Below are 12,005 nucleotides of genomic sequence, written 5' to 3'. Positions count from 1 at the left end.
CCAACTTCTCCTTGCCGTGGAGATAATCTATTAACTAAGATGATGAAATTATTTATTGTTTACTTGATTTTACATAGGCGTATTATTTATATTTTAAGTGATACAACTACTCGAACTCTTCATTTTTGATTAATAACTCTACCAACTAAGCTATTCTGGTACATGTGGGAACATACTCCAAAAGACCAAATTAAATAGCGTGAAACACGTGCATGATACGTTGCACGTATAAATTTCAGTTCATACAGTGTTGTTGAACTCACATCGCATATCTTCATTTGACTAATGCAACCATCTGTCTCTTTATTTCCCAGGCAGAATGGTTTGAGAGTTTTTATTTGTGTTCTCACATATACCAGAGTAGATTAGTTGGTAGAGCTTCTCCACAGTAAGTAGAAGTTTCCAACGACGATACGACCAGGCACTCCGAAGAAAAATCGGCACTAAAATCGTTCGTTAACGATTTACCACCAGTTACAATAATAATATCGACCCCTTGATAATAATAAAAACAATCTTCTCAAGCAACACTGCACAGTGCTCCGAAACGGGAAATTAGTGAGACAAAAATATTTTCACTATTAACTATTGTTTTTTTGTAGTTGGTGACGTCACAAAAGTTGTTCGTATTTAACTGGCGCATCTTTTGATGTAAAAGATCATTAGGGTGGTCCATGTTTGGATTTAAATCTGAATTCTAACTTTCTCAAATAAATTTAAGATTTGTTACACTTCATAGCAAAGTTGCAGAAAATTGAATCTTTTAATAGATTTACATCAAGTTTTCGGAATAAAAGTAGAGTGGCTCTCAAAAAGTCACTTTTTTGTTCTACCTTTTCTGTGAACAGTTTTACGGGGAAATCGTCTTCCAAAGATTTGTCAAGGTAATTATTGCGCACAATGTTGTTCAACTTAGCTTTTCAATACAAGATACCATTCAAAAGTTATAATTGTTTCTTCGTCAAAAACTGTCAACCTTCTAATATAAATATTCAACAATCTTATACGGTTTCTGAAAGGTCATCAAATAAGGAAAATTTGAAGAGAAATCTGGGAGGGTGTTATTTTTTTAACTCATTTATGTTAGTGTTCAAATTCTCTTACAAAAAATCGAAAAAGTACCATAACTCTTAAACGACAAAACGTAGCAACATACTACCTTCAGCAAAGGTTTTTAATGAACTCTATATGTTTCTCATACATAATTTGTTCGATACTGATGAACAAGAAAACTACAGGCGAAAATAAATTTTGTGTTTAACAATTTCAATTAATTTTATCCCAAAATGACTGACTTGATTGAATTCGAATGATTGGAAGTATAAGATACAGTTTAATACCGTTGTTTCGAACAAGTAGGCCATGGCATTGCTATCAACAGACATTTTTATTAGCTTGACCACCATTCAAACAACCAGCTGCAAACTAGAAAAAACGAAGATTTTTTTCTAATCGTACCAAGACGCCTGTGATATTGTGCAATCTTTCTCAATTTTTGATATTCAACTGCAAAACGGCACAATGAGTTCTGATTCTGTCCACTTCAACAAATTTCAAATTTAAACTAAGAAAATATGAGCATTGTATGTATCACTGTTTGGGGTTGGTATTTACGGTCACCAACTGCTCATAAATTATTAGTACCCGGTGCCACAAAAATTATTCATATGATTTTACAGACTGACCCGAAAGAATAGTATACGAAACTTCAGAGAGCATCATAATAGAAAATTAAGCGCGGTTAGTGAATATCAAACATGTTTTTAATAGATTAACTGATAACTGCAAACTCGATTTGGACATTGCCAAACAATGAAAAATAGGAGACGCTCAGAATAGGTAAAATGTTTAGTTTTTGATAATAATTAAGATAATTTAGACCTAATATATTCAAAACTACCATCCACTATTATCTCATGTTTTGTTTTAAATATTTACATATTTACAAATGTATAAAACTGCGAAAATTGTTATAATGGATTTTATATCAATCGCCTTCTTGCCGCCAGCGAAAAAAAAATTGCTGAGCGAAAAATCTATTTTAGGCTATAGTTTTCTTTATCATTTTTCGAAAAAATGATGTATGAGACACGTATAGGGCACATTAGAAACCATCGTAGTATGTTGCTACGTTTTGGCGTTTAAGAGTTATATGACTTTTTCAATTTTTTGTAAGGCAATTCGAACACTAAATCAAATGAGTTAAGAAAATATAACACCCTTCCAGATTTCTCTTCAAAATTTCCTTATTTTATGACCATTCAGAACCCGTAGAGGATGAGTCATTATCGTTCTGGCATCTGTTGAATATTTATATTAGAAGGTTGACTAGTTTTTGACGAAAAAAAAATCATAGCTATTGAATGGTGGCGTATATTGAAAAGCTTAGTCGAGTAAAATTGTGCGCAATAATTAGCTCGACAAATCTTTAGAAGACGGTTTTCTCGTAAAACTGTTCACAAATAAGTTAAAGCAACAACGTCGATATTTTGAGAGCGACTCCGAAAAATTGATGTAACTCGATCAAATGACGAGGTAGGATGATGGCTTCTTCAGCAAAGTTACTCAAAATAAAATTTCCTACAATTTTGCTGTGTAGTGCAATAATTTTTGAATTCAATTAAGAAAGTTAGAATTCAGATTTAAATCCAAACATGGACCACACTAACCATCTCTTACATCAAAAGATGCGCCAGTTGAATACAAACAAAATCTTTTGTGAAGACACCAATTACAAAAAAATAATATTTAATATCAGCTTTCTTCACGTTTCGCCTTCGTCTCATCAGTGCTTAAAGCAGTTCAAATTGAACTGCCATCTCCGCCCAACAGTTCAATTTGAACCGCTAAGCAGACGCAAAGTTTACACTATTTATGTAACTACTTTTTGGATATTGCACCGAGATGCTATATCCTTTCTGATGGCTAGAACGAAAACTAGTGACGACTGACTACTGGTCTCCACAGAGTGTGAACATTTAGGGGTTTTTTGAGTTTGTACAGAAATATTTAATAGCGAAAATAGTTTTGTCTCGCTAATTTCATAGGATATGCGATACCGAGTCAATACTTTGAGGTATCGATAATTTCTTTCAAGAATCGGGTATTTTTGGTATCGATATCACATCAGAGCGATACTGTTAGTATCGATACTTTTGGTCTCGATACTTACAGTACCGCAACGGATTAAAGTCAATTCCCAGTGTTGCTAATAGAGCAAGAAGCACATTCTCGAGCGAGTGCGAGACGTACTCTATCTTACTCGCACTCCTCGGTGCACGCTATTATGAGTCTCTCACAAAAAGGAGCATTTTAAACACGAGCGGTGTTTTTTCTTGGGTACGACGAGTGAGAGTCAGTAGGAGTAAACGCTTACTGCGATTGGGTTACTGCTGCGAGTCAGCTCGCTCTATTTTAGGTCATGTCCGAACTCACTCCAAGAGAGATAGTCCCAATATATAATATATACGGAATGGAAGCACTCCTTCAGTACGCTGGCAGTGTGGTGCACAGGTTAGTTTTCATTTTAGCAAATCGAAGTGTATAGTAGTATCATGATAGCCGCACGAGTATGTATGATCCTTCGAATATATATAAAAGACCGCTACCGAGTGAGGATGCACAGAGCAATCCCCATTTAACACTTTACATAGGATAATGACAAAACCATCAACTTTCGATATGCACTGTAGCATTTATTGGGAATCACTGGAATCTGCCGTAATAATTGAAATAGAAAGTAAACAAAGAGGCTAACTATAGTTTGCTCTTGGGACTTTGCCTAATTTCAACGTCAAAAATTGCCAGTGATGAAAAAATGGATTAAATTTCTTATGCAATCTTGACACCTTTTTTGCGAAAAATTGCCTCTCTTGAGCTTTTTAACCTAAATTGAGACTTGAGCATTTGAAACGCATTTGCTGGATAGTTGTGCTAAATTCACACATCATTATGAATTGGCAGATAATGATATTTAAATGTCGGAATATGCAATATGCGGAATATGCAATATGCATTGCAAACTCAGCGAAAAAGTAATACATTTTTAATATTGATTACGGAGACAAAAGAGTTTGTTTTAATTTCATGGTCTAATTAGATTAAAACCGATCAAACAGGAATAAAACCGATCAAACAGGACAAAACCATCAACTTTCGATATGCACTGTGGCATTTATTGGGAATCACTGGAATCTGCCGTAATAATTGAAATAGAAAGTAAACAAAGAGGCTAACTATAGTTTGCTCTTGGGACTTTGCCTAATTTCAACGTCAAAAATTGCCAGTGATGAAAAAATGGATTAAATTTCTTATGCAATCTTGACACCTTTTTTGCGAAAAATTGCCTCTCTTGAGCTTTTTAACCTAAATTGAGACTTGAGCATTTGAAACGCATTTGCTGGATAGTTGTGCTAAATTCACACATCATTATGAATTGGCAGATAATGATATTTAAATGTCGGAATATGCAATATGCGGAATATGCAATATGCATTGCAAACTCAGCGAAAAAGTAATACATTTTTAATATTGATTACGGAGACAAAAAAGTTTGTTTTAATTTCATGGTCTAATTAGATTAAAACCGATCAAACAGGATTAAAACCGATCAAACAGGACAAAACCATCAACTTTCGATATGCACTGTGGCATTTATTGGGAATCACTGGAATCTGCCGTAATAATTGAAATAGAAAGTAAACAAAGAGGCTAACTATAGTTTGCTCTTGGGACTTTGCCTAATTTCAACGTCAAAAATTGCCAGTGATGAAAAAATGGATTAAATTTCTTATGCAATCTTGACACCTTTTTGCGAAAAATTGCCTCTCTTGAGCTTTTTAACCTAAATTGAGACTTGAGCATTTGAAACGCATTTGCTGGATAGTTGTGCTAAATTCACACATCATTATGAATTGGCAGATAATGATATTTAAATGTCGGAATATGCAATATGCGGAATATGCAATATGCATTGCAAACTCAGCGAAAAAGTAATACATTTTTAATATTGATTACGGAGACAAAAGAGTTTGTTTTAATTTCATGGTCTAATTAGATTAAAACCGATCAAACAGGATTAAAACCGATCAAACAGGACAAAACCATCAACTTTCGATATGCACTGTGGCATTTATTGGGAATCACTGGAATCTGCCGTAATAATTGAAATAGAAAGTAAACAAAGAGACTAACTATAGTTTGCTCTTGGGACTTTGCCTAATTTCAACGTCAAAAATTGCCAGTGATGAAAAAATGGATTAAATTTCTTATGCAATCTTGACACTTTTTTTGCGAAAAATTGCCTCTCTTGAGCTTTTTAACCTAAATTGAGACTTGAGCATTTGAAACGCATTTGCTGGATAGTTGTGCTAAATTCACACATCATTATGAATTGGCAGATAATGATATTTAAATGTCGGAATATGCAATATGCGGAATATGCATTGCAAACTCAGCGAAAAAGTAATATATTTTTAATATTGATTACGGAGACAAAAGAGTTTGTTTTAATTTCATGTTCTAATTAGATCAAAACCGATCAAACAGGAATTTGATTTATAGCAGTAACATGAGCGCAGGTTTTTGCGCAGCTTTTGAACCAGCCCACTGTTGAGAAACCATGTAACTGTGGCAAGTATCCTTCTACAAAAATCAAAGCAACTAAAAAGAATAACTAACAAAAAGTTGTCATTACTAACCAAATATTCATTCAGTACCTTTTTCTCACAAATTATGGATCAGAATATCTTTACTGCGATCCAGAAATGAAGGCTTCATTTGATTAATGCTCGAAATTTTATCGGCCGTTCTTGAGAAATCTAATCACTCGCCGAACGTCCGAGATGTTGGCTACAATAGCACTTCGTAGAACGCTCTATTCTTGCCACCGGGTGAGTTTAAACGCTTGTTTGTGTTCGATCAAGCCAAGTACTCCGCTCCTGTTACATTTGTGTATGAAATTCAAATAAGTAGTGTAAATATTTTTGAAACTGCTGTATGAAACATGTTTTGTTATTGATTTTTTTTATTATTGTCATTATAATTGTTTTTAATCACAGTATGATCGAGCTTGATTAGATTGCATATCCTTCGCGCATTGGGCCAAAGCCAAATACGATATAAGAGTACGAGTGGGAGCAGAAGTTCGAGTTATCGTTGGAATATGCACGATAGGAGTGCTCGGCGTTTCATCGTCAGAGTACTGCGATAACAAAATGAAGGATGGGAATAACCACGGGGAGCATACGCACACGGGAGTTTTAGATGTTTTGATGGCACACAAGTGAGAATTATCTTCACAAGATGAGCGAGCTTAGAAACACTGATTCTCATTACAACGGAACCTTTTTTTTATTTCAATTATAGAGGCTTTAACCTTAAGATCATTTGTCTCTTCGGGCCAGAAAAACTTTCTAAGCCTATGTGCGGGATTGGGAATCGAACCCAGGTGGACTGCGTGAAAGGCATCGACGCTATAGCCGTTCCCAACAGAATTTTTTTTTCTTCGTGCATGGATTGGTATAACGTGGCCTAGCTGTCGTTGAAATTCTCGCTTCGTCCCACAAGTGCACTAAAAGAGAATGCAATGAGAGAAAACCATCATCAAAACACGCACACGAGAGCCTCAGAGGATTCAATCATTTCAATTTATCACACTCATTGCACTCTCTCTCTCAGTGCGCCTATGGGACGACGCAAGATTGTTGAGAACGAATTTCAACGACGGCTAGTCCACGTCATACCAATACATGCGCGAGCCTGGTGCTTCCGTTACGCCCGTCCCTGGTCCAGTAGTAATAGCAATAGGAATTGTTTCTATTTCTTCGCGTTTCGCTTTCGGTTCATCAGTGCTTAAAGCAGTTCAAATTGAACTGCCATCTCGCGCCTAGCAGCCTAACTTAGCACTGATCAGTCGAAAGCAAATCGCGAAGAAATAGAAACAAAACATGTGCTTTCTGCAACAGAATGTTCAATAGGAATTGGCTTTTAGTGTAGTATTCGTGTATGGACATAAAGGTTATGACATGAAAATTGGAATTGAAATGTGAAATCATTATGGCTCCAACACAAAGTGGCTTGCGGAAATTCTATGACGTGGCAAAAAATCGTGGAAATTCCTTGAGGTGGACCAAAAGTCGCGAAAGGTGAAATGCAATCTTTGTGGCAAGAAATATGCATATTCTGTTGGCATAACAAATTTATGGAATACCTTTCTGTACATCATTAAATAACGCCACAGTCGACCATTTTATTTTATGTAGAAATGATTGCTGAGCAAGTATCAATTGAAACTTACAGGTATCGATACTTTATTACCTTTTGATACCTTGTATCGATACCCAAAATTTCGGTATCCCGATACCCTAGGTATCGATACTTTGCCTTCCGAGTACCGTCCCTACTAATTTCCAATTTCGGACCACTGTGCACTGTTTGAGTTGCTACGAACTGGTTATCAAGGATAAATAAACAAACATTTCATGATCGCAAAGATACAGGGAAGCCTATGCCGTTTTTCATTGAAAAACAGTGGTGGCGTGAATTGCTCTGGTTTTGCACTTTCGAGCAGAAATGCAACATTCTGACGGTGTTTCATTGCCATTTCTACTTGAAAGTGCAAAACCAGAGCAATCCACGCCACCAGTGTTTTTCAATAAAAAACGGCAATCATAAGGTTAAAATATTCAGAATCAATTTGTTAAAAAATAATGTAGAAACTCTTGATTAGTAAGTGTTTCTAGCAAGGAGAGCGACACACACAATGGCCTGCTTGAACGAAACCTCATGATAGTATCGTGAAAATAACGAAAACATTTAGATTCGTTGGTATTGTAAGATTCAATCGATATATTTGGTGAGATAAATTAGGAAATTTAAAACTAATTTCAATCAGAATGCTCTTTGTACTTTTATGGCGATCAAGTATCAGTGAACTATCAGTAAATATTTGAAGTGCACCATCGATAGCAATTGGCAATATAGGCGATGCTGATTGAAGAACGATAAGACTTGTTTTGCATGAATAAGCGCTAAGTTAAGTAATTGATTCACCGATAATTTAATCAATTTCAATTTCATAGCAAGGAAAATATTCTTCATTGATTGTCATTTGTCATTTCGGCAAACCGGATAAATAAATCAAACAAATGATGAGCAATAAAAATTCTGCACGAGTAAGCTACCACAAAGTTAAGTGGTCAAAACGAAAAAGAAAACTGAATACTTAAATTATACTTATTGTAAACGAAATATTTGAAAAGTTTTCGACGCATTACATTTGAAACCAAGGATATGATTTTGAATAAAATAGCTTATTTGGATACTCATCTCTGGATTCCAACAGTATTGTTTTACTAATCGGGTCTAGAAACAACAATAATTGTTTATTGTTTTTCGTCTTCGATTTAAAAAAAATAATAATACAGTAATATGGAGATTTGTTAATGAGATATTTTTGATTGATTGTAAAATTGAACATTTAAACCTATCATAGGTAACATTGTTCATGCTTGTTAGTAAATCACAATTTCCGAATTACTACGGCTTATTGCATCCTAAAAAAATCACTATCAAAAGATAAGTGATCGATATGCCGGCTTTAATTTTATTACCAACGAATTCATGAGATTTCTCATTCAGATTAGCTGTGACATCTGGTTCCGGAGATAAAATAAAAATCTCCGGAGAAAACCGACAAAACGCATTGTTTTTTTACCACTCAATTTCCTCAGAGATGGCTTCACCGATCTTAAGGGTAGGGTAACACGTTTGAAAAAAAATCATTTATTTTTTCTTTATATTTTCTTATAATAAAACAAATTATATTTACAAGAATATTCCGTGAAATTTTTAAGCCATTCGGAACAAAACTCAGCAAGTTATGGCCCTTTATCTTTGCTTATCTCATACTGCGAAGAAGTAAGAGCTCGGCACACAGGCTCAAGATTTCTGCTTCGATTGGCGTAAAAACTTGACAAAAAATTCTTGAAATGTTTCATTATAACAAATTATAAAAGGAAAAATATTTTTTGAAAATGTACACCCTTGCGGCTCCTTTGAGTAACAAATTTTTTCCATTGATTTTATTGACAAAAAACTTTAGGCGCGTTTTTCTCGTAAGCAGGTTTTGAAAGTCCGTGTCCATCGTCATTCAAAAAATACTGCACCAAAATATGAGCTGGACTACGTACGTGTGAAGTCCAGAAGTCCCCAAACCTTGACAAGGAACAGAATACGATCGCAAAAAGTCGTGCCCGGAAGTCGTACGACTAGGAATTAACGAAACTACAATGCTGCGTAATGGATGAGAAATATGTGTATGTCAGTTTGTGACTGTCAACGATAAGTGTGATGTTCCCGAGAATCTCCGGATACAGAAGATACCAAAGTTCGCTAAGAAGTTCTTAATTTGGAAAGCGATCTGTACTTTCCGCAAAGCAGAGTACACCTTTCGTTATCTCAAGTACCATTAATGGAGAGGACATATTCGCAACATAAACTTAAGGTTTAGAGTCGCAGTTGCAAATCGCTTGCCTAATCTTAAGTTTTGTAACAAATTTATCAGCGCGACTTGGATTTATTTTCGAACCGTGGTAACACAAAGCATTTGCTCCATTGAATTGCATCATGCATACCACGCGTAATCCTCTGACCATGACTTCCAAGCTTATTGTTGGGCTATTCGGATATCTTTTAGTCAGTGAATGTCAATAAATTTAAATTGATTCGGTTTTTTTTCTAAATTTACAAATAATTTTCTATGAATTCTTCAATTCATTGTATTATTAGTATGTGCAACATTGATATTTTTATAGTTGATAAATGTGAAAATATTGAATTTTTAAACTTTTCTTGACAAATTTTTAAGCAGTTTACTTAGCGTTTCTTTAGTTAGGCTGATCTTACATGTAAAAGTGGTTTCTTATTTTGTTTTCGGTGTTAAATAAAATCAAGGAGAATGAACTTAATATATGAATAGATGTTTAGTATCCATTTGAAACTTAATTTTTTGTTTGGATATTTTTTTCTTTAAAATGAATCCCATGGGACAAAATAAATATATCTACTTCCTGCCAAATTTTTCAAAATAGAAAATTTAATTTTAACCTGAATCGAAAAAATCTATGTATATAAAATTCATTATTCACAATAATATCTACTTACATACTTACAAATTTTTAATATCTTAAAGCGAAAATTCATCATTCCAATTCCAATATTAGTAAATTCTATCACATTCATCTATATATTTATGTCGACATATATATATATATATATATATATATATATATATATATATATATATATATATATATATATATATATATATATATATATATATATATATATATATATATATATATATATATATATATATATATATATATATATATATATATATATATATATTTATATATATTAGAACGATTGATGTGAAATAGCTGTGTTCTTGTTTTGAGTATAAATAGTAAAATTTTAATGCATTGTTTTAATCCGAATGTTTGTTTTAACGTAATCTCAATAAATCGAGTGAAATAACCTATTATTTTGGGTGAAGTTACCTACTGCATATGACTATTTAAAAGCAGGCAACAAATTAGAAATTTCGACTACGCAAAATTTAAGGTCGTCGCTTTGCAATTGTTCACAAATTTGATTATGACGACAAGCTTGGTGGTTTCGCTCGGACGAAATCCAGAAAAAAATGTACAAGTTTTAGTTATTATGTTTTTTTTTATATTTATTTGTATTGTTTCACAATTATACATCAATCAAATGAAGTTATATCTATCAGGAATCCAAAGAAATCGAATTTCGTCTATTAAGGGCGGCTCAGCAGACATGGCCTAGAGCGACAGTAAGCTTGAATCCGCCACTGCTTTTAGCCACAATAAGAACGATAGTCTTCGCCTAGATGAATGCTCCGAATGGTGTATTTATATTTAATAACAATATCACCATCCGAGAGTCCTGTAATTGTCCTCAATACCTTCTAAGGGCATATTCAGTAGTGTTTTAGTTCTAGAAGCATAATTTATGCCAGTTACAAAATATAAATCTGGATTTTATAACAAGAAAAACTGGCAGCCCCAGCAGTGTTTTACTCGTGTTTCAAATATACAAAAAAAAGAACGGCATCGTAGACCAGTTTTAAATTTGACAGAATAACTGGTCGAATAAATAAAACTAGAACGGCTTGCTGGGGATACGTTTGTTCCAGTTTCTGTTCTATAATAGATCTTCCATATAGAACTTCTAGCTGCTGAATTTGCTCTAATTCTGTTGCCGATCATTACGACGCATACTCTGATCTTTTCAAATAATAGTTTTTTTTATCGAAAGCGCACACGTACAGGCCAACAGATTAGCATAATATAATATCACTGATCGCCTATAATGTACCCCAACAAAAATCAATCCTAACTCGTGTAACAAATAGTAAACCTTAGCATGACGCGTAATCCCATGCAGCCCTTAAGCTAGCATGCTCCAAATATAAAGCAATTAACAAAAGCAGAAAATATTCAACATATCTCTATCCACGTGTCCATATTTTCCGCAGATCGTAAACATTCGATTCGATTCAAAATCAGTTGTCCACATCTTGAATTCCAACTCCCAGGCTATGGTATCATACGTTTCGACAAAAAAGTAGCGATTTCTACGACAAAAACTTTTCTCATACTAAATGCTTAGTAAAACCTACCGTAATGGCTTATAGATTGAGATTTGCAATCAAATGGAATTTATAAAAAACTTGAATGAAGAATGACATTATTGCTGACGAATCGGTATTTCAAAGAACAGCAATAATCCAAGTAGCAACCCGTTACTACATGTTTACATGTTTTTGCCTTTCTCATATAGAAAGGTTATGCAATCACTGTAAAAACTAACTTTACAACCGAGGCCCGGAGGGCCGAGTGTCACATACCATTCGACTCAGTTCGTTGAGATCAGAAAATGTCTGTGTGTGTATGTGTGTATGTGACAAATAATGTCAC

The 12,005-nt window shown here is 34.1% G+C and overlaps 1 protein-coding gene across 2 annotated transcripts in view; it reads left to right on the top strand.

The window, feature by feature from the left end:
- LOC131437314 (sodium-dependent transporter bedraggled) overlaps positions 1-12,005 on the top strand; it is a 279,011-nt gene that overhangs the window by 253,777 nt on the left and 13,229 nt on the right. The window lies entirely within an intron of this gene.

This window comes from Malaya genurostris, chromosome 3, assembly GCF_030247185.1.
Source record: "Malaya genurostris strain Urasoe2022 chromosome 3, Malgen_1.1, whole genome shotgun sequence".
Lineage (NCBI taxonomy): Eukaryota > Metazoa > Arthropoda > Insecta > Diptera > Culicidae > Malaya > Malaya genurostris.
The sequence above is the reverse complement of the archived record's forward strand: the minus strand, read 5'-3'. Positions and strand labels throughout refer to the sequence as shown.